The sequence below is a fragment of the Carettochelys insculpta genome, chromosome 14 (assembly GCF_033958435.1).
Source record: "Carettochelys insculpta isolate YL-2023 chromosome 14, ASM3395843v1, whole genome shotgun sequence".
NCBI lineage: Eukaryota > Metazoa > Chordata > Testudines > Carettochelyidae > Carettochelys > Carettochelys insculpta.
The window spans coordinates 33,643,104-33,667,663 of record NC_134150.1 but is presented as its reverse complement, the minus strand read 5'-3'; the positions used below and the strand labels follow the sequence as shown (position 1 = coordinate 33,667,663).

General features: G+C 45.0%; 1 long non-coding RNA gene across 1 annotated transcript; it reads right to left on the bottom strand.

The window, feature by feature from the left end:
- Positions 1–1,095: 1,095 nt before the first annotated feature.
- Positions 1,096–24,343, bottom strand: LOC142020783 (uncharacterized). Its single transcript, XR_012647499.1, has 3 exons — positions 24,316–24,343; positions 15,130–15,244; positions 1,096–1,214 (listed from the first exon to the last, which is right to left on the bottom strand). It is a non-coding gene; the product is annotated as an uncharacterized LOC142020783 (long non-coding RNA).
- Between the last annotated feature and the right edge of the window lie 217 nt (positions 24,344–24,560).

Here is a 24,560-nt window from a genome sequence, read left to right as displayed (position 1 = left end):
GACTGTTCAAATGTAAACATACGCCATGGCATCAGGATTCTGTGCACATATGAGACACGAGTAATGCACCTTCTTGATCTCTGCTCTAGCAGATTGAATGGAAATTTCTTTTAGGCAAATGTACTGTCTGTTGCACTGAGTGAAATGTCCCTTTTAAAAAGCCATCATTGTCTTTGTGGTTCGACAGCTGGATGCAGTTAAATATTTGGCTATTTAACTTAGCACAGTAGTTAAATAGTTAATCAGCTTTCTGGGTTTAATGATTGTTCTTAAGGTGTTTTCTACTCTGTGGACTTTCTTGTCAAACTCTTGTGTCAACTGAGCCTTTTTCTGGTTTACAGAAGAAGGTAAGTATAAGCAATTCTTGGTAGCCATGGCATGTCATTGCTCTTACAGTATAGACTCCAGTTGTCCAAAAATATTTGTGTTCACTTTAAAAACCAGCAGATTTGATACAGACCCATTGACTTCTACATGTGAGAGCCTAATATCAAATCTATGGGTGTATCTTAGAGCAGGTGTTTGTTATGCTGTTAGCATATTCCTATAGTGTATTTAAGTTGATTTTTCAGTGTGCTATTGATGCAGTACACTTGATTTGTAATTCTTCAGAGTTTATTTGCTCATTTGTTAAACCAAAAATGTAAATAATTTTGCAATGGGTTGGCCAGTAGAATGGCTGGTTCTGTTTTATTTTTTTGTATATGCAGGTGTTAAGTCACACTGTATTGTTTGTATATTAACTTTTAATTTCTTTAAACCTGGAGAGAAATCCTTCAGACAGCAGGTAAAAATTAGTTTAGTGGATACGTTTATAGAAGCACCACTCATTTTCATCTGACTAGCAGTTTCAATTCACTAGAGGTTCAGCACTGAAATAGCAGGGTAATGACTGAGGATTATAAAAAGAGCCATTGAATGTAAGAGAAGCTGCCACAGAATCTGTCTCATACACCCTTGTCAATGTTAAGACCAAACTGAACTGATAACTTTTAGAGCATTAGAGTACACAATTCAGAGATGTTTATTTAAAATATAATTAACACTATATTTGTATCCAACACTATCCCTGTTATCTTAGACCATCTAATTTCCCAGATCTCTAGCAAATTGAATGAAAGATGGATCTCACCCCGACATCTCCAGATTTTCAGGCTGTTGGAGCCCTGATGGATCTAATTTGTAGGGTTGGATCCATTTCTGCCCACATGTACCTTAAACAGACAGGACAAAAGAGTAGTGCTGAGAGTAAGGCAAATAATGGATTTCTATGGTCATTAGTAATTAAAAAAACAAACATTTATCAGGTCTAGCTGAAAATGGAATGTTTGGCTAATCAAAAGAGTCAAAACCACGTGGTGTATTGAAACAAAATGTTTTATTTGACTCTGCTTGACACTTTTCATTTTGATATGGAGGCATTTTGACAACCATAAAGCTGTGTCTACACATAAGCACCCTTTTGAAAGGGCGAAAATCGAAGTTTGGCTTTTGAAAAAGCAGCCGTCGCAGGAGAGCACCCGCTGCCATTTTTCAGATCAGTGTTTCGATCTGCTCTTTCGAAGTGCCATTGAGGTCCTTCAAAAGAGAGTGTCCACAGGGCTCCAAGCCCTCTTTCGAAAGAAGCGAGGCAGGAAATGCCGCGGACGGGATCCCATGGCCAACAAGCCCTTCTGGTGCTGCAGCCAGCTGCCTCCTTTAAAGGGCCCCTCCCTCCGCCCTCCCCTCCACACGAGCCGAGTGCTGCCCAGCCTGTCCCAGCCCAGCAGAGCCCACTCATGCCCACCGTGGAGGCCCAGCAACAGCTCCTGCAGGAGGACGCCCTCATCATGGACATCCTGCTGGTGGTGCTGTGCACCATCGCCGCAGCTGCACTCAAGCTCATCGGGTGGCTGCGCGGTCCCCCCGGGGCCACAGGGCTCCCCCTACTGGGGCACCACCTGGCGCCCCTCTGGGTGCCCTGACGCCTCTGGACCCACCCCAGCAGCACCGACTGGTGGGAGCGTGTAGTGCTAGGGGAGTGGGGCAAGGAAAGGTGGCTGCAGAGCTTCCGCATGTCGAGGCAGACCTTCAATGAGATCTGCCACTGGCTCGGCCCCGCACGCCAGCACCACGACACCTGCATGCGGCCAGCCCTCACCCTGGAGAAATGGGTCACGATTGCCATTTGGAAGCTGGCCGCCCCAGACACCTATCGCTCTGTGGGACCGCAGTTCAGGGAGGGCAAGGCCACCGTCAGGGCTGGTGCAAGGGGAACCCTCACCTGCAAGTGGCCAGATGGGGCAGGGGCTGCACGGGGCAGGGGCCAGACAGGAGGGAGGCAGAATAGGCATGAGGCGGGGAATCATGGCCACCACACCCACACGAGAGCATGTGTCCCCCTCCCCCCTGCAGGTCGTTAGGGCCATCAACACGATACTGCTCCACAGGGTCGTCCATTTGGGGGATGTGGACAACACCGTCGCTGGCTTCCAGGACCTGGGCTTCCTGAACTACATCGACGCTTTGGATGACACACACATCCCCATCCGTACCCTGCCACACAGCGCTGGCCAGTACATAAACTGAAAATGCTACCATTCAGTGGTGCTGCAGGCCCTGGTGGACGTGAGGGGCCGGTTCACCGCCCTCTATGTGGGCTGGGCCGGCTGCACCCCTGATGCCCGGGTCTTCCGGAACTCTGGCTTCTGCCACTGCATGGGGGCCGGCACCTTTGTACCCTAGAGGGAGCTTCCTGTGGTGGAGGACGTCACCATGCTGCTCTGCATGGTGGCAGATGTGCCATACCCACTGCAGCTGTGGCTCATGAGGCCGTACACGGGACACCTCAAGCCCACCCAGGAGGCATTCAATGAGCGCCTCAACCATGCCTGCAATGTGGTGGAATGGGCCTTCAGGCATCTAAAGGGGTGGTGGAGGTGCCCCTGACATGGCTGGAGGTCGGGGTCCCCAACGTACCCCAGGTGGTGGGCACGTGTTGCGTCCTCCACAACATTGTGGAGGGAAAGGGGGACACCTATGTCCCCTGGAGGGGCCCTACTGCTGGCACTGTCTATGAGCAGCCGGGCGCCGCCCCCATCCACCAGGCCCACCAGGACAGCCACCGCATTCGGGAGGCCCTCAGGCAGGCCTTTGCCAATGGCCACCTCTGACCCTCACGCATGCCCACATCCCATGCACATCCGTCACCCACCATCCCTGCCACCCCAATCCCTAGCCCCACCAGCACTGCACCTGCAAATCCACCACCCACCAGCCACTGAGGAGCACAGCACTGAGTCATGAATAATAAAGAAACGATTATATAACTGGGTGTTCATGAATATGTACGGGGGGAACCTAACTCAGAGGAGGGCGAGGCAGGGGTGGCGGGCCATGAACCCCGTCAGCCCGTGGAGTCCCTGCCTCCCCGGGTGTGGGGTCCCTGGTGGGGGTAGAGGAGGGTGCCGGTAGAATCGGTAAATATTGCTGGCAGGTGGGCTCAGTGGGGGTGGAGGGGGCAGGGCCAGTAGGGGGAGACGCCGGGGGGGGCCAGGAGGCGGGCCACAATGGCCGTGTGCTCCCGCACGGCGTGGCCAATGCCCTCAAGGGTGACCAGCAGTCTATCCCAGGCTGCCCTCTGCCACTCCATGTCAGCCCGGGCGAGCTGGAGGTGCTCCTCGGCCACCTCGGCCTGGCACTGGGTGGCTGGGTCTTCCTCGGCCCGGTGGGGGGCCCTCCGGCCATGGCCCCAATGGCATGCTGCCTGGGGTGGAGTCCGGACACCTCCAACAGCTGCAGGCGGGCTCTCTGGGGTGAGGGATGGCATGGGGCTCTCCTGGCCTATGGATGGTGAGGCTGTGTGGAGAGGAGGAGAGCCCATCAGTAGGGTGCCCCGGACGGATGGGACCCAGCTGTGGCTACCCACCCAAGCCCACCCCATGGGGCCCCTGCTCCCACAAGGGACACTGATCCTTCCAGGGAGCACCGACCGGCCCACCCCCAGGACCAGGCCTCTCAGCCTGGGTGTGATTCCAGGGGTCTTTCCCGCAGGTGGCCCTTCCCGGTCTGCAGTGCGCAGGCCCCGGGTGCCATCTGGCACTGACTAGCCACCACCCCTGTGTGGCTTACGGCGTTGTCCACTGGGGGGGGTGCTGGGTGTCGCTGGTGTGGCACCACGGGGTGCTGCATCCCATGTGGGGGCTGGCCTGTGTGCGGCCCAGGACTACCGGTTCCGTGTGCAGCACCTAGCCATTGCGTTGCCCCCACCCCGTGGAGTAGGTGTGCGCCCCTCCCTGGACATACCTGAGGGTTCTTCAGTGACATCCGCAGATGTCCAGCCCTCATTTGCCCAGCTGGAGGAGCAGCAGGGGATCACTCTGGTCAGCTCCCCCTCCTCACTTGAACAGTCCATGGTCCCCTCGCCCTCCTGGGTCCCTGATCCGGGCTGCAGCTCCTCCCCGGAGGTGTCCAGGAAAGCCACAGGGGGCGAACTCTCCTGGGATGCTCCGTAGCTCCCGGTAGAAAGAGCACGTTGCTGGTCCTGCCCTGGAGCGTCCGGCCTGGTCCCTGGCCCAGGCCCAGGTATATCCCTGGCGCAGCTCTTTTACTTTGGAGCATACCTGCTCCGTGGTACGCTCCAGGTGGCCCCTGGTGTGGAGGCCCATTGCCAGGCGACCGAAGGCTGCAGCATTGTACCGCTTCATGCCCATGTGGTGCAGCACCTCTTCGTCCTGCCAGAAGCTGAGGAGGTCCTGCAGTTCCTGCTCCGTCCAGAAGGGGGCCTTTTTTTTCCTCCCCCTGGGAGCCCTGGGAGGGCTCAGAGGGGGGGCCATGGGGCTTGCGGGGAGGGGGCTGGCTGCTGGCCATGCGGCAGCTGGAGCATCAGGCTGGAGCGCATGTGCAGACTGCTCCTAACACGCTCTCAGCTTCCTGCCATGGGTTTCCTGCATGCATGAGGCTTTAAGGCAGCTGAACACAGGGACCATAGAGCCCCACTGCTGCTGCCTGGAGCGGCCCCACGCTCCAGCTGATTGGCGCCATGGTGGACCTGTATTTCGAAAGAGTGGACTGTGGCGCATCTACATGTGTACTCTTTCGATTTATTATTTCGAAAGGGAGCGATCTTCCTGATACGGGATCGGGGTTTGGATTTTGAAGTCTGCACCCCGTTCTTTCTATTTTCTTTCGAAAGATGGGTTTACACGTGTGGACGCTCCTCTCGCTCTTTCGAAAAAGGGCCACTTATTTCAAAGTTTTTGCACGTGTAGACACAGCTTAAAGGAATAGATTCCAAAATGGTCCACTCTAGCTGAAAGGACTTGTTCTTTAAAACTTTTGCATAAGGTGCTTGTTCTTAGAGATACATGAGGGTTTCATGATAAAAGGTAAAAAGGTTTTCAATCTGAGGGATTTAAAAGTTTATTGCAAACATATAAACGGATTTATTTTTGCTAGACAATATGTATCCTTTCCAGTGAAAATGAGCACAGTTTTGAATGAAAATAGCTTGTTCCAAAGATGCTCTTGAAAGTTACAGCCTGATGTTAGAATTTCCCTGTATGTTTGATGCCCAAAAAGCATCATTCTATGAACTTTCAAAGAACCGCAACATTCAAAATGCAGAGAGATGCAAAATATTATATGCAATGCTTCATATGCAGATTTTCAGTAAAAGAAGTCCCTGTCAATGTTTTGAAGCAGTGTGGTCCAATAAATAAGAAACTGAGTTCACAGTAGTAAGACCTGAGTTCTAAGCATGACCTCTGCTACCGGCCAGGACTGAGGCCTTGACTAAACCTATTTACTGCCCCTGTTTTTCCTCTCTGTCTTGCCTCCTGAAATCGTCAGATCTTGAGGCATGAGCTATCTTTTGCTATGCTTGCATCATACCTAGCATTTTAGAACCTCTAGGTGCAACTATATATATATATATATATATAAAAGCACTTGAATGTTCACCCATTTTATTTCATGAATGGTGCAGCTCAGATTTCTGAGGATTTCAGGGAGGTGCTAGTTGCTTCCAATTTTGTATTTTAAACAACAGTTATGGTTTTTTGCTTTTGGACTCCTACAAAAGAGTTTTGGGGAACTTTTAATAAAATCTTTACAATTCACTGTTTTAATCCTTTTGTGTTGGTTTATGAAAAATCTAGCAGCTTTGTCATCAGAAAACATGAAAATACTTTTTTTTCACCCCCATCTGAAATTTGTTTATTCATTTCATCTTAGCATACACCTCCACTGCAGTTAAACCCCTGAGACTGGCCCAATGTTTCTATAAACAAAATACTGAGTGACTGAATTAGCATAGCCCATCGGCAAATGTATGTTACAGGTCCCATGTATACACACAAAGGCTGGGTCTACACTAGCACCCCCCTTTCAAAAGGGGGATGCTTAGGAGACACTTTGGAATATGCTAATGAGGCACTGCGAGGAATATGCAGCACCTCATTAGCATAATGGCGGCCATGGCACTTCAAAAGTGCCACTTTCGATCACGTGCGGCTCATCTACACAGGGCACACTTTGAAATCCCTTTATTCCTATAACCAAATAGAACCCCGTGTAGACTAACTGCACACGATCAAAAGCAGCACTTTCAAAGTGCCACGGACGCCATTATGCTAATGAGGCACTGCATTGAATATGCAGTGCCTCATTAGCATATCCCAAAGTGTCTCATTAGCATCCCCCTTTCGAAAGGGGGGTGCTAGTGTAGACCCAGCCAAAAGTAGTTACAGAAGAAGCCACTCATGATTTTAGCTCTACAGGTCTCTGATGAAGGCCCTTGGTGTGTTTGCTAAGAAACTGGACATCCTGTATGCACTCATAAAGAACAGAGATATTTAGAGAAACTGTGATGTATTACTGAGAGATACATGAGAGTAAGCAGTCATCCTTTTTAAACTGGCTCTTCTCTGCTAATCACTGATGGACATGATAAAACTCCCGCTATGTGCTACTAATAAGCAAAAGGAAACCAATGTTACTTTATACCCTACATAAAGTACATGTTTGTTTCATTTGAAGTGTCAGACATTTTTCTTCTGTAGCCCGTATTATAAATAGGTTTTCTCCTTATCTGATCCTTCTCTTAATGTTTTTCATTAGAAAACCACAGTTAATTTTAGATAATTTCTAAAGATAATCTCAAATGTGTGTGTAATGCATGCCCAGTTCTAAGAAAAACATGACACTTGGGGAGGGTGCTGGCTGGCTGACTTCATTTATTGCACTAATATGAACTCCCTTTTTCTTGTCAAATGAATTCTAGTATCGTAGACATTCAGACTCCTACCCCTCAAAGCAGATAAAAGTTTTCCTTAGTATTTACTCTCTTCCATATTTCTCAACTGCTTCTGAGCAGTGTGTTGAGGAACTACACATAACACATGCCCTGCCAAATGCAGGTGAAAAGGTTTGATAAAAATTCGTATAAGAATTTGCAAGAGCCTGTTTGACTCTTTAAACTTTCCTGTTGGACAGAAAACGGATGACCACTGTTAACAAAGCGTGTCTGATGTTGCAATGTTCAGCAGTGGGGTCTGCTAAAGTTCTAAGGGCACGTCTCCACTGTCACAAAACACCCATGGCTGTTCCAGCTGAGGTAGGTTTGCAGTGCTCAGGCTTCTGGGCTGTAGAGTTGCGGTGTACACATTCAGGTTTGGCCTCAGGGCTTCTTAGTGGCCAGGCTCCAGTCCAAGCCCATTTGTCTACACTGCAGAGTTAGAGCCCTGCAACCGAAGTCCTGCAAGCTAGGCCAGTACTTTGCACCTCTCATATTGTTTACCCTGCTGTGCTACTTGAATTGAGAATAAGGGAATTTCGAAGTGTGGGGTTTATTTCGAAGCGCCCAAATCTGTACAGCCAGTCTGCATTTCAAAAGCAGCACTTTCGAAGCATGACTGGCTGCCATTATGCTAATGACGTGCTGAATATGCATGTCAGCACCTCATTAACCTGTTCCAAAGTGCCTCATTAACATGCCCCTTCCAAAAGGGAGGGGCATTTGTAGACACGACCATAGTGTTTGCCAACAGGTGGTTATGAATCAGTAAAATGTAGGCAGAGTCTGTGTCTGTACAGTGCCTTGCACAATGGTGCTCCATTCCTTGGTGAATAACACTGTCCTAAACATAATAACTACTTGATAGCCACATGTTCATACCCATAAGACGGTGGACAATCTGCAAAAACCCACGTATGTGCATTTAAAGAATGAGATTTTAACAACTCAAATAGCGAAATTGCAGGATTTAATCCTTTGATCTAAATTTCATTCAGTGCCTCATCACAGGGGATGAGCCAATAGCAGTTTTTCATCACTTGTTTTTGACAGCAGGTGGGAACTAACCAGCCCATGGAATGATTTAGAGCAGCACAGAGGCTGTTTGAATTGATGCCCTGCTGTTCACAATCCCAGGCAGAGATGAAAAGGCTGGAGGGAGGTTCAGGCCACATCCCCTTTTTCTCCAGTCACACTCCCTATGCTGGTTAGAAGCTGCTACGGTGGACCTGTGGATATTGTGATTCACTGGAGTGACACAGTGGAAATAGGCTGAAGGATTTGGCTTAAAAGGAGGGAGACTTGCTGACATGAATTTAAAACTTTGCATTACTGGAGCTGTCTGAAATTCAACAGTTCACTTTGCGGGGTTCTCATACACATGTTCTCATTGATTGCCAGCTAGATGTGGCTTGATGTGCTTTTCTTTTTGATCTGAGTTTGGGATTTGAAGGAGCCCAGAAAGTACAAACAAAACTCATCCAAAACCATTGTCTCACCTAACTCCACATCTCCACTAACCAAAAGTGCTTACTTCACCTCATATTTATACACAAGCACAGACCATCCCATTGTTAGCTGAAAGCTGGACTCAGGTTTGTCACAATGGTTGATCTCATTACTTGTCCAAATGGTTGATCACCTTAACAAACCTTTATGTCAACCTTAACTGAGTCTCTCATTTACAGCCCAACGGAAACTAGGTGACTTCTGTTTTGAGCAGTTTTACATCACTCTTCTGTCAGTCATGTGAGCATGTGTAATTTTTAAACCTCCTGTTTGCTAAAGACATTTTACTTTGCATTTCATTGGTCTTTAAAAAAGAAAATCTTTAATCTAAACCAAACAAACTGCGACCAAATGTTTGGAGGAAGAAAAGGCAAATGACTTGTGTTTGGAAAAGCACCACCAATAAAAATAAAAAGGGCTTCATGAAGTATTGTAAGAGCACTAAACAACCAGGTTTCATTGTAAGAGCCAGACATACTTTTCCAAAGGTTGAAAAAGGGCTTGTTGTCTCTCGAGAATACTGGTTCGAGCTGGTGGGCAAGGTCATAAAAGTGGGGCCTTCTCTTAAAGGGTTTGTATGTTTGACCACATTTTTGTTCTTCATTTTTACAGAGCAACTCTTAACTTTTAGAAGTTTCCACTCGAGAAATGTTTTCCCGGGTGCTTAGACTAATGAGGAGACCCGAGAATCTGCTTTGTTATATTTTCCTCTGGATAGCAGTGAAGCTATTTCATGCAATTTTTTACACAACTCTGCTGTGTGATGTGCTGCATACAGAGTAGTTTATTTATACTGCTTTATCTCACACCTGTTTGGATACTGGCTGTTTTATGGTATTTAAACATACTATTTCTTGCCAATTGCTTTATCTTCACAGTTCCCTGCTATTGCAGCGAATGTTTCTTATTAACTCTAAAAGAAACATCAATTGCTCCCTGTGCATTATTAGCGAGGACAAAAATAACATAATTGTTAGTTGCTTCCAACATGTTATCACTGCAGACCTATAAAACAGACATTCTTTCAAAAGACTGCAGGGGCTATTTCACTTTGCTGAAAATAAATAATATGTGCTTGAAGAGCTTGTTATTCCACTGGAATTTTGTTTTTGACATGAAAAAAAACTTTCCTTGATTAAAAAAGTAAACAAAGTTTCACTCTTATTCATTTTTGAGACATTTCATTGTAGGGTTTCTGAGCATACGTCTCAACCTGCCAGGGACATACTGTGGAACATAATGTGGGACTCTGCAAATTATTCTTGCAGGAACTTAAAATCCTCTGAGATCCCTTCCTTGGTGTAAACAGTTATTGCCATAACTTCCATTTCATTATTTCTGATGCAAATAATGTTCAAAAATAAAAAATTAGCTTTACGGGAAATCTCTCTCTAGGCACTAATAGGACCCTTATCATTGTAGGACCTGAGCATCTCATAGCCCCCAACAGATTTTATGTTCACAAATCCCATCTGGGGGAGGAAATATTATGCCAATCTGACAGATGGTGAATGGAGATACAGGGTAGATTAAGTGACTTGCCCAGACTCACACCAGGATTATTACAGCAAGGTCTCCATGGTTGTCTTTACTCACCAAGTTCCATCTACATTTTCCATAGCCAATCATTTTGTACATTGCGCCTAGCACAGTGGGTTCCTTGTCCATGGCTGAGCCACTTTTACCACGAGTAATAATAATCCTTGAGCTGTTGGCTGAGTTTGCCCTTTTAGCAGTTGATGGTGATGTTGTAAAATGCTTGCCCCTTTAGGGACAGTGGACTTTGACCACCATTTCATTTTGCATTGGATGCTATAGTGTCATCAGGTTTATCAGCTGCTACCAATGTGTCCTGGACCTAAACTGCGTTCTATTACGTGTCTGCTGAACCATTATATTCCCCTGCCCCCTGAATACTTTTTAAAAAATTCTATTAGCCACTGATCAAACAGATACAAGATCTGATAAAAGAAAGTACTAAAAGATGTAGGGATCCATATTTTTATAAAGTTCTAATACTTATCAACAAAACATTATCTGTGGCATTATCCAGAAATTAATTGTTTTTTTCTGGTGAATGTGCTTCAGCCACAGATGGAACATACAATGATCACATCCTCAAAGGGGTTACCTGGCAAAGCAAACTGAACCAAATTTCATAAAAGATGCTTCCTTTCCTTCTGCACTTCTGCTTTTGTCCATAGCCAGGGTACACATAACTCTCCATTCTTTTAGTATTGTTCACTTAACATTTTCACTCCAGATTCTGCTGGATCTGATGGGCCATCATAATATACGGGATAATTCACACACATACAAACTAAATGGTGTATGTATTTGGTGTGTATAGATCCTTAGCTCTTCATTCCCCTGAACTTTTCTTTAATCACAAAATAAAAATATTTGGACGAAGAAAAGCGCTTTGACTCTTAGCTAGAGATGAATGAGTCTTTTCAAACGAAGCCTGAACTTTAGCAGGCTTTTCTTGTTTTTGGGCTCCACTGCAAATGTAGAATTTCCAAAGACTGCTGAAGTTGAATTTACCTTTGAGAAATCTTCAGCCCTTGGAGCTAGGCCCCAACCACAAACTAGGCCCCAAACCACAAGCTAAGTTATGTGCAGTTTATTTTTTTGTCTCAGCTATTCTCAGCATGCATCTCAACGAATAGATTCTCGTTTACACTAGATTCCCCTTGCACCCCACATGGCCTTCATGTCAGGTTTCTTGCACTGAAATATTTGGCACTGGCCATTGCTGGAGACAGATCCGGACAAGACAGACTCTGGGTCTGTTCCACTTGGGCAAGTCCTATGTCCAAAATAGGCCATAAAGAACGTGTGAAACATGGTGCTCGTAAGGTGCTGAAGATACTATCATTTCAAGGAAAAAATGTGTCTCTAACCATTGCAATTAAATAGCCCTGGTGCATTCCCTGCACAGCAGGGACTCAATTCTCATTTACTTTATGGCCCCTTTATATCACCAAAGCAAGACTTCAATGTAAATGAGAATCAGGCCCAAATATTTCAGAGCCATGCAAAGAAACTAAAGGTTTATTAGACACTTATTAACATAATACTACTTGATTTCTCTTAAACAATTATCGTAACACACTGCACGTAGCACAGGCTGATCCTCTGCCAAAAAGGTTCATAGGATTTCATAGAGATGAAACCAGATATTAAACAGGTTTCTATTCAAATTACCCTAGGCAACATGCAATAGAAAGTGATAGTCCCCTCTGCAAAAATGCTGTTCTTCATTATTGAATTCTATAAGGCCACATCTACACTAGCAAATCCGGCCCCTTTTTTGAAAGAACACACAGATCGTCCACACACAAAATGCATTCTTTCAGTCTGAAGTTGAAAGAAGCCCTCTTCCACTCCTGGATCAGGAAGAGCACCTTCTTTTGAAAGCTTCTTTCAAAAAAAAAAAAAAGAAAAAAAGTATGGGTAGACATTCCACGGGCCCTATTTTCAAAAAAGTAGTCCTCATGGTGCTGGATTTTTTGCTCCCTGGCCTATTCTCTCAAAAAAGCGGAGGCTGTGTGGCTGCTCTCTATCAAAAGAGGAGATCGATTTTTCAACCCCCATTTTTGTGTGTGGACGCGCTCTTTTGAAAGCAGATCTTCCAGAAGATCATCTTTCGAAAGACCGCTGTAGTGTAGACACCACCAATGAATGATTGCTGTAATGGGGACATAGCCAGTGACTTTTCCTTCGAGGAATCTTCCATGAAGATATAACAGAATTGTAGGGGCAATGGCCAGACACATTTACTCCATATAAAATCTAACTTTCTATAATCCACATTTTCATACAACCATATTTCATATTTATGGACTGATTCTACAAACAATTACACATATAAATAACTTTATTCACCTGTGTGAAATTACTGAACAGTGTTTCCCGGACTGGGCCTTTAAGCCCTGTTTCCTTAGGGGTATAGTACATGATGCTGCTCAGTAGAGTGAGTCTGCCCCACAGAAAGCTCGGTGTGCTGTAGCAGGTTAAGTGTGCTGCAGATGCACAGCGGGATACTCATCATTGCTGAGTTTCCACAGTCTGTGCTGAATGTGACGTCTCATATGTTTCATAATGTGGTATCTTAGATTTTGTTTCTTTCATTATTTCGTTAACATTGTGTAGAAGCAAGCCAAACCGGAACCTGAAATCCAAATGGCTTTGAGCTTCAGAGTCATCTGGATCTGAGACTTTTGATCCAAAATGCCTAATTTGCATCTGGATCCACTGCAGAACTGGACCAGTCCTGTGTCCTGCTTCCAAGTTGTATCTATCTGAACTCTTACAAAAAATAATGATTATTTTGGGTTTTTGGCCAAGGATATGAAATTTCACAAAAATACAGTGCCATGGAACCCGCAAAGAAGTTCCACTTTAGCTGGAAGCATAACCCCTTAAGGCCAACCTCAAACTGAATCTATTTCCAGATCTCAACATTATCTGCCTGCTCCCTCTCTAATGTTATACTTATTTTTAATGTGGGTAAAGACCAATGACTCTTCCTACATTTGGAAAATTTGGACCCAGTCCTCTAAGGTTCAGAGAACACTCTGCTCTTGTTTACTTTTGCTGGAGAAGGAAATGCACAAAAGATTAGACACAAGAAAGCAATTTTCAAGGTACAATAGGCCCGAGTATAGTTTACTGTTACACCGAATGCATAAATCCTCCTTACCCCCTGAAGATTTCCATAGAGCACCTGGAAAATATTTGTCTATTGCCAAAGCTATAGCTCTTGCTTTTACTATTTAATGCTTAAACCCTTTAACAAATGTCAACCCCAGAAAAAATATGTTCCCCTTTTTTATCGTGCTGATAATCAAACTGCCCACTTGACAAACCCATTTGTAATTGTATGACCTACACTCAAAGAGATGAAAAAAACCCAAAATTTCTATCCGCAATTGCATATTTCCTCCAAGCACAGAACGAAAGCAAACAATATGTCTGGGTGATTAAATTTCACTAAATGGTTCAGTGGACATGCATATCCATTATACCCATAAACAGCTATTTTTAAACGACAATAGAGAAGCACGGAAGATGCCTTAGGAAGACCCCAGTGTAAGTAATATAATTTAGAACCTCCTGTAATTTACATCAAGCCACATCTCTTCATGCACAAGGCACTTATTGGCAGTGGGGATGCCAGACACCGCAAGCCCTGGGGCAAAGTGGGAGGGTGGCCCACCTCCACACCCCCAAAAGGAGCAGGGCCAAAGGAGGAAGGGGTGGTGCCAAGGGCAGTCACCCTTAGTGCTGTCAGGACCACAACACTGGGCATCCCACAGATGCAGGGAGTGTCAGAGCTGTACTATTGGCATTTCAATGAGGGTAGAGCTCTGGCCGCTGCCACTGCTGAAGTGGTAGAGGCTAAAGCTCCAGGGGCCCTTGAAAGGCTGGACTCCAGGGCAACTGTCCCCTTTGCCCCCTTTGATGGTGCACAGCAAAGATATCACTGCACCATCAATACCTGGGGTGATTTATTATCACTTTATGAAGAGGCTTGTGAGAGATGTCTCAGTTTTAGACATGTAAGAAAGCCAATATAAACTTGTCTGTCCATCCCAAGCCTTGAGTAGACATACACAAGATATAAATCACTCTCCTCTTCACTGGCACAGATAAGTTCATCTCCTAAATGCTCTCCTGCCAGCTACGGCAGGTTTACAGGCCTGTAACTCAAACGGCCCTGTGCTTGATGCAGCTGTGTGCACCAAGTAGCTACCTCTGTACAGTTAATTCCAAGCTTCAAGTGCACAACTGTATTCCAAAAGTCATCTCTTTTTTTTAAAAACAGATGGAAAAACCAGGCCTCAGGCTCACCAGGGAGATGGTTTCTGTATGTGCATCTCAACAAGCAATGAAAACCAGCTGATGTTCAGAGCCATAGGTCCACATTGCCAGTGAGGAATCCCGTTTGTGGCAATGAATCTTACATAGTCACTTGCCAAAGAAGTGATAGGAGACAAATGGTATAACTCTTCTGAATAGTCAGGCCAAGCCTCATCCCATAATAGCTCTGACTGCAGCTGAGCATTGGACTTGGGAACAGGTCTAAAAGACTGATCTAAAGTCCATCAAAATCAAACCAGCAGCTCCGCACCAGGTGTCACATACATGCACTAATCAAAACAGAATAAAAAACTTAAGAAAATGTCTCATTCTGTTTCTGCTTATAACTTTAAATTGATGCTCTACTTGTCCCCATAGTTGAATGCCAGGTTTGGCCATCAAAGATAAAAAAGGGAACCTGAAATGAATTGATGAGCTCATTTTATTTTCTGTTTTTGATGGTTCTGTTAGAGACAGCTCACCTGTTTTATCTCTTTAATGATACCTGCTCCATGATAACATAGTGAAGCAATCTCCTTCTACATGGCTGCTTCCCAAAGTTGAACTTTAACACTTTGATGATCATTAATGAAACACCTAGGGAAAGATTCACAAACACAACAAGATTCTTTAATTATTAGCTGTATATTTTTCATTCAGTATTTCTCCCCCTGACCACACTTATATTTGGGGCTAGCTCCTCAGGTGGTATAAATCAATGGGGCCACCCCAATTGACGCGAGCTATGAGAGTTGTGGCTCAGAGAATGCAGGTACTTATAAGGCCAAATTTACACCTGATGTAATGGACAAAGCTGACTTGGTCCTATAGTAATTTTAAAGCTCTCCAGTGTGGTTCAGATTCTGAAGATTCAAATGATGCTTCTGTTTCCAACTGATAAAGTTTCAGAGCTATAAAAGGAAGCGATCGACAGAGATGACTGTCCAAATTCAAAATATTGAGTGCACTCAGTCAATTTTATTCTATTTCTTAAATTAAAAGATCAGACCAAGACCCTGTTTGTTGAATGTTGAGCCATAAACAACTATCAGCTCCGTTAAATAATGTGATCTATTTTTATGGATTTTTTTTCAGCCCAAATGTCAGATCCTATTTGTTTTCCCAGTGTAAGCACAGTATCAGGAATGAATTCATTGCAGCTCCCAAAGTAACCAAAGCTAAGGGTATGTCTACAGTACGCAGCTTTTAGTAACAAGGTTGTGTCGACACAGCCTTGTACTAGAACTCAATAGGCATGAATGCTCTTCATAAGCTAAATACTTCCACCCACTACAAGGAGGTTGCCCTTTGTCTACAAGAGAGCACTCCTGCCAACAAAGCAGCATTCACACATTCACTTGCCACAGCAAAACTTTGTCCTTCACTTTTTTTTTAAGCACCCATTATCGACAAAAGTTTTGTCGACCAAGTTTAGTGTAGACATACCCTAAGACACAGCTATGGAAGAAAGAGGTGTTAGAAGGAGCATTTTAAGTATCAAAATGTATACGAGCACACTTAGGTTTGAAATGAGGGGGTTGGTGCCATGTATTCCATCTGGGATTAGAATCCCAGAATGTTCTTCTGTCTCAAATGTTTCATAACTCTGCTGTTGTCCAAGATATGGAGGATAAAACAGAGTTTTACATAGCTGGTAGACTGCCTCCTTTTATACACTGTTTTGCAAGCTAGAATTATAAACGGTTTTGTTCATATTTTGCCACTGTAACACTACACTGGTTGCCTTGGTATGCACCAGAAAAATCTACCTGTGCAAGGCAATCATGAAACAATATGTGTGCAAAGCGTTGCAACTAGCTATAAAGTTGTATGCCAAATATATGCACTGATAAACATGATTTTGTCCTGATACAAGTTATGTATGTCCTGTAGAGTATGCTTAGCATCTCAATCCGAAAGAGCTTTCAAGTGATGGTATATAGGCCACATAAGCCCAGAAATGGGCAAAAGGCATCACTCATTATTCTGTCAAGGACTCCACGTGCCAGTCTATGCAAGCTGATTTGCAATCAATTGCAAGTGATTACACATTGTTTCTCATCGATTGGCACAAGGAATCCTTGACAGAATAATGAGCTGCAGCTGATGACAATCAGAGACTACTGTCTCGTTGCAAGTTTGATTGCACATCCTTCCATGGATGCAACTGAACACTTACCACCGCAAAGCTAGACATAAAAAGAAAAGAAAAGAGAGGGAAAGTAAAATGTTAAAGCCTCCTCAAATCAAAATGACAGGTTGAAATTTCCTAAACATAACACTGCCAGGATAACCTCTTTGCTTTGGCTCAGAAATGAGATCCACTGGCCCAATTCCAGAAAATAACTTGGATCACAGGAAATGGCCAATTGTCTCCAAATTTGATCCTACTCTGATGTGGTCAAAAGATGTCAGATGTAGGGAAGGTCTTGCTATTGTTTTGGACCAGTTTGTGCATGGAACAGAGGGACTGACAGCCATTGTTGGCCCGGGGGAAGGTATGAGGGGGCCAGCTCCATACCCCAGAAAGGGCGGGGCCTCAGGTGGAAGGGGCAGGGACAAGGGCAGTCACCCCTTAGTGCCACCCAGAACACAGTGTTCCTCCAGCCCCCAACCCTTAGGAGCCGTGCAGAGTGGCAGAGCAACACTTCCACGGTGTTTCAAATGGGCTCAGAGCTCTGGGCCACCGCTTCTGTGACAGCAGCAGCAGCCAAGAGCTCCTGGCCTCTTTGAAATCCTGGGCCCCTATGCACATGATCCCCCACAGTGCTACCGTCAGTGGGCCTGTCATGGAATAATGACTACCTCATTTTCAAAGAGTGGGTTGTGAATTCACATAATAGGTATCAGTAAATGTATCCATGGGTCATATCAAGTATGATGAATGTAAATGATAGATTTGTTTTCTTGGGATTTTATTATGGGTCTTTACATGTTTGTATTTCAGGTTCGAGGTTGAGAAGAAATATGCTTAAGGCAGAAGAATGGGGCTAAAGAGAGACTAATTAAATTTCTGAGTCCATCACCAAGTCAGTGTGTGGGCAAGGGCAGGTCATTTAACCTCTCTCTTATTGCCCCATCCAGTACACCAGAGATGATAATGTTGTATTTGAGGCAATGTTGTCTAGTGGCTAGACCACTTAATTGGGAGTCTAACAATTGGATTCTGTTCCCAGCTCTGACACTGACCTGCTGTGTGATACTGGTTGAGAACTTCACCTTGATTCTGGGTCTTTTATCTCAGGTAGTAGAGATTCATTGTTTTGGCTCCACAGATCCCAGGTTCAGTTCTTGTTGCCAACACCTGAAGACTGTTGGCTTGCACTGTTTTCTCTAATGCTGGAGGTGAGACTGGATCCCTACTGACCTTAAACTGTCATCACTCAGAGTACATCTACACTACCCAGTAGGTCAGCCTGGTTCGAATTGATCTTCCAGAGTTTGATTTCCTCAATATCCTGAGGAGTAGGGGAGGTTAACAAGAGAGTTTCTCTTGTTGACCTTCCCTCAGCGAGGACAGCCAGGTAAGTTGATCATAGATAAGTCGATTCCCTCTATGCAGTTGCTGTAGCTGGAATTGCATACCTAAGATTGACTTGAAGGTCTAGTGTACACCTGGCCTCGGTGTTCTGAGCGCTTTAAGGTGGCAGCCATAGGGCAGTCTGTAGCATCAGGTCAGCAGAGCCACAGATTTAACTTAACAGGCATACTCAGAGTGCTGTCCTGAAAAGGGCCACTTACTTTTTCTGCCTCTTCCCACACTTGGCAATAAGTATAGCTGTCAGTGAAGAACCACTACATTTTAAAAAAAAAAAAAAAAAGGTGTCTTCCAACAAATGGCACCAAATATGATTTAGCCTTCTCCTTCCCTGAGAAATGTTGAGTAGCATTTTACTGGCTGGTAAGTACAGCATACAGTGTACTTGGACTCCAAACTGTAAATCAATAGCTGTATCTGAAAGGTGACATTTCGACAACAGTGGCACGCTGGAGCCTGTCAGTATCTTCTTCCTTTAGCATCAGGTTGTAAATTTCTTAAATAAATGATGACCATGCGTCCTATAATGCAGGGTAGCAGGGCGGTCTGTGTTTGCATGTGTGCGTGTTCATACACCAGCAATACTCAAACCTCAGTGTGTCAGGAGCCAAATTCACAATCTGCATCCACAGTAGAGCAACCTCATTATTTCAGTGTAGGTATTTCCCATGCCAAAATGGCAAACAGAAGATTAGTTTATCAAGTACAATTGGTTAATAACATAGTGAGTGTTCTGATTGGTTAATGACTTTGCTTGCTTAATAATTAAATCACAGTGTTTTAATATCAGGTGCTGCAGAGAGCCACAGGAGTATATCTATAGCTCAGAGCAAAAAACACTGAAGACTTTTGCCGGCTTATCAAGCCTTGCCCAATTAAATGCAGTGAAGGAGCGTGTGGTGTGGTCAGTCTCATTCCTGGGCCCCAGGCCCTCTGTTTAGTCCACTAGCCCCACCACCTGCACCATGTTACCCTTGCTGGGGCAGGGGGCAGTCTGGTCTCCACCCACTCACTCTGGGTTCCAACCCAGGGACCCTCAACAGCTGCTACCTGGGGGGGGCTGGCTTACTTTGCCCTAGCCCCTGCAGCTTCTCTCCCTGGGTCACTTCCCTCAGACACTTCTCCCTGGTATTCCCTTCCTCAAGGGGTTGTCATGGCAGCTGGTCTCCTCCTTAGTTTGGCTCCTTCAGCTGACCAGTTCCTCCAGTCAGGCTCCAGGCCCTCCCTGGGTTGGGGCAGCACAGACCCCTGGACTGCTGAGGTCCTTTCCTCTTAAGTAGCCCTCGACTGTTTCTCTCCAGCTCCTTTCTTCTCCTCACTAGTCTCCTAAACTCTTCTTCACCCTCCACCCCCTGCCTTGTATGGAGAAGGCCTTATAAAGGTAGCCCCTGAGTAGGATCAGCTGGCCCTGATTGATTTAGAGCAGCCTACTCCTCAGCTGTTCTTACTTTGGTTGCTAGCTCTGTCTCAGCTCTTTTTACTCCTGCCTCCCCTCTCCTGGCCCCACCCTGCCACAGAGTGGTATGGGATGTAATGAGGGCTTGGAGCACCACGGCTTTAAATTATGAGCTTTTAAAATACAGTTGCTGTGTCAGTTCCAGAGTGGTGAAAGGAGGTGTAAAAAGGTGTTGAGGAATGAAAAGTCCTGGGACAAGGAGGTGACGCAGAAAGGGTCTTCTGTAGGGGGAAGGTGAAAGGGGAGAGTGGGGAGTCTCAGCAGGAAAACTGGAAGAGAAGGAGGTAAAAGCAGAGAGAAGGGAATATGCAGGGAAGGGGGTTCTAAGTGGGAGAGAAAGAGCTGCAGGGGAGAATACTAAAAGAAGCTTCATCCTTCAGCAAAAGGAACTGGAAAAAGAATGGTTCAGGATCAGTGTTCCCTATAAGCTGAGAATTTGGGTGGCCACCAGGGGAGAGATGGTGTCAGCCAGCTGATTAACAGAGTGCCCACAGCCACACAAAGTGGATTGGTGGTGTACATCCACACATGCATGGGTGTGCATAACAAAAATAATTCTGCCTGTGGATGGAAAAAAAATAGGGGGAACACTGGTCAGGGTCTGTGGAGAAGGCTCTTCTTGTTTTATCAGTGTCTTGTTCTGCTTCCAACTGTGAGAAATTTTGAGACCCAAACATTATTTTGAAACCCTTTTAATATATTTTATGAGCCAAGCAATAGACTTAACTGTCAGGAAACAGCATGTCTAATAAATTACTTATGCAACAATATGCAACCAATGACAAACACAGCTACTGTAACTGAATGTGCAAATGAGGCATTCAGTTGCATGCACATTTTTGTTTGCACAATTAGACAAGCATTTTTCTGATGTCTGCTTAGATATATATCAAGGGAAAGTTGAAGAAAAAAGAATATTTAGGAATTAGAAAGCACTGTACACTTTTTAAGAGCTTTAGAAACATGAGCTGATTAATCTCTACAGCACGTGTGTGGTAGAGTAATAAGTGATTCCAGATTTCATGGCCTGATAACAGAGCTATTATGTAAGTGGACTGAAAATTAAATATATGAGAAATATGAAAAAAGACAAAATTAATGAACAGTGGAAGTTCTCTAATATTTTATATGGCCTACAAACAAGATATTCTGGAAACTAAGGTGTGGTGGTGTATAAATGTATAGCAGTTTTTCTTAAACTACGTTCCATGCTACACTGGTGTTCCATTGAACAACTTGAAAGGGAGCTGTGAGCATTTGGAAAAATAATTCAAAGTTTTACACTAAACAACCATTTTACGATAACAGTAATGGACAATACTGAAACACCCTTTTATTTCTGCATCTCGCGAGAGCGGTTCTAGTCCGGCAGCACAAGAAGATTGGCTAACATTGTACTAGCCTCCCCTCTCCTCTAATCTTCGTCTCCTACCTATACGGCGGCGTAGCAACTAGCACCAACGTGTGGCACATGTATGTATTTTCTGTTATTAAAACCAGATACTACATTACTTCTTCATTGCTATGATACCTGATTCAATTATTTCATTTTGGTTTTGCTGTATATGTTTTTGGTTTGTTTGAAGAAAGTTTTCATAGGTATTCAGCATAAAAAATATTATTGGGGTTGGTGTTCTGTGGTCTCAGAAAGCTTAAGAAATGCTTGTCTACAGTAATGTTCCAAAGGAAACAATATTCAGGGCTACTGACAGTTGGTGAGGGGTTAAGGGAACAGTTGCCCCAGGCCCTGGCAATTCAAAAGGGCCTGGCAGACCACCATTGCAACCACAACAGCAGCAGCCAGAGACCCATGCAGAGTGGTCTGCGTGGCAATGAGGGCTAGCTGGGAAAGACGCAGCATGGTCCAGGCAGTGCTGAGAGCTGGCTGCTCATAGCCCACACCTGTTTCCAGGAGCCTCACCCTTTCTGGGGAGACTCCAGGCCAAGTCTCCTCCTCTCCCCTGCCACATCTGTCACCAACCCTGTGTTTATGACTTGGACCTCTTAGATGTTGCCGGTTCTTTTTAATTTTATCATAGCCTAACAATTCCCAAGTATGAAGAGAGAGAGAGAGACAGAGAGAGAGATCGATCTTATTATGAGTGGACTAATTTCAGTCTTACCAGGGTCTTCAGCACATTTAAAGACTTTTTACTTCAGCTGACCACAAGGAAGCTGGAGTGGTTCATCTTATCAATAGGGCAGTTTTCAATAATTCTACTTTCAGAATGTACTTCCTCAACCTTCCCATAAGTATAAAAAATCCTGAACAGATATTTGATTACTCAGTCTTGAGTAATGAAGTGTAATTATCTTGTATCTAATTCCAGATTCTGGCATCCACCATTCTATCCTTTCTCAGCAGTTCCTGTTGGCAATGCAGAAGGAAGATGTTGCCCAGACTACCTCTACTGGGAAAGCTTTGTGGTGTAAAAGAAGGACTTGTATTTGGCAAAATTACACTTACAGCCTGAGGGGAACATTTAGAACAGGATGGGGCTTGCTCTGCATGCCCAAACAGGAGGATGAGAAAGCATCCCTTACATTCCTGTGCACTCTAGTGAGGAAAGCACCCTCTGTGGGATGACATCCCTTTCCTGGGCAGATGGATGGGGGTTATTTAAGGCTGCAGCGTGATCAGACCTATGACTGAGCCCACCCCTCGAAAATCCATTGGGCACAGCTGGTGCCAGGTTATAGTTTGATACAAAGTGTTCCTTCCAACCTGGTGCCATTCTGAGCTCCATTTCTGTCCCTAGTCTGCTCCTGGGGCAGGGTAACTGTCCCTAACTCCAGATTCCTTGTAACTCCACAGCCTAGACCTCAAATCTGAAAAAAGGAAAAGTGGGGAAGACTTAGGAAATCTGTATGGGGCAGAATGTACTGAGATCTAGAATTCAAAAGGCTCAGAATGCAGCAGCTTCACTTCATAAGCAGGAGCCTTTAGTTTTTAGACAAAATCAATATTACTAAGTAGGCCCTGGCAAGAAGTTCCATGTTATAGCTGACTGTATTGATTTTCATAGTCTTTTTTTTTTTAATAAAAAACAAACTTTTTATACTTTTAAAGAAAAGTGAGGGATAGGCAGGACCACTGAGGTAACCAGAAATGGTATAATGGGCCCTTTAATCTCGCAGTTAGAGATCAAAACTATTTTGCTAGGAAAGTGTGGAGTTCTGCTTTGCTTAAATGCAAGAGACACAAGGAGCAGCTAGCACTTTCCCTGAAAGCACGAAGATTTCATGTATGCACACTCATTGTCTTTCAGTGTTTGGAAACACAAGCACTTCTTCCCCTCAACTGGCTGAATAAGGCAGAGAGGCAGAGAACAGTCCACTGCAGCATCCTTAGCCTATTATAAAGATTTTCTTTCTGTATGGATCAGGCAACCATCATGAACCATCTGACTTGCCTAAAAGCATTACAGTCCAGAAGTACAGCTATTGCTACATTGTCCTCCTCCACCCTAATTATTTAATTATTTGTGAGTTACTTAGCATCGCAGCAGTCCACCGGGCCTTATGAAAAGATTCAAAGACATGGTTCCTTGCCCCTAAGATCTTACAGTCAAGGTAAGGCAAGACAAACCCTGCACAACAAATGGAAAGATGGCATTAAACAAGTACGTGTCTCAGCAGACAGGCCAAGAACACAAGGACCGTGGCACATGACCAGAAGGCTATCCCTCCTTGTCAGGGTGGAGCAACATTAATGGGACAGACAGGAATGCCACAGTGTCCCTGCTTGTGCTGTATCTCTGCATAAATGTCAGGTGTACGTTACTACACATTTGAGAGAGTTTGTTCCTCTAGTCTGTGTGTCCATCCATCCGTCCAGGAGTTCATTTGTTCAAGAACTCCTTCTAAGTGGCAAGAGTTGGACAATCATATTTAATATGTAGCATCCTCTTATGCTAACTTAAAGCCTAGTTGTGGAAGGAAAATGGGAGGTTCATGGAATGCAATTGTTTCTCATTAAACAGAAAGGGAGGGGTCAGGTAGCAGGAACAGTTATATTCCACATTTACCACAGGAGGGCAGCAAACAAAGGGGAGAGTTACAGTCCAGAATGACCACAGGGGGCAGCAAGCAAGAGTGCCCCCGAGAGCTGTGGCGCTACCGCTGGCCGTACAATGTGGCCCTCACTGCCCTGGCCTAGAGCAGGGCAGTAGCCACTGACCAGCCTGCACAGACCCTGTTGCCTTGACCAGCTCCAGGGCGCAATACCTTTGGCCAGGTGGTGTGACCACACCACCATGGACCGAACAGGTAACGGGGCTCCCATCACCCTTAGCCTGATCCCAAGGAGCAATGCCACCACCCATCCCAAACCCCTGCCATGTGCCTCCCCACACCTCCCAACCCCCTGCCTTCACTTGTGCCCCCACTCCCTACCCTGACTTCTGCACCCCCTCATGCTCCCAGTCGCCAGTCCTGAGCCTCCATATATCCAACGCCCTACCTTGACTCCTGCACCCTCCACATCACCAGCCCCCTGCCCCCGAGCACCACTGGGTAAATCTTCTAGTCTAAGTATAACAAGCAATCAGGATGACACAATTTACAAGGCCTAAATTCACACTCAGGAATTGTTGTTGCTGTTGTAAATGTCCCTGCTCTGCACCTTCTCTTGAATGCATGTATATATGCATATCAAAGAAATTAAGAACGTACCTTTTTCATATTCTGTTTCGATGGTGTCACTAAAGAATGACAAATTTTAGTTAAAATATCTTGTGAATAAATATTGTTGCAGGCATCACATGGCAAGCTGATGTACAGTCTGTGCGTGGTAAAAGAACTCAAAACTGATACACATTGTAGCATATAGTCTCCATATAAATAAGCAGGTCAATGTTTAACTAAAGGGAAAAAGGCTAGAAAAAGAATCAGCCACCTAAGAAAGAGAGCCTGTATAA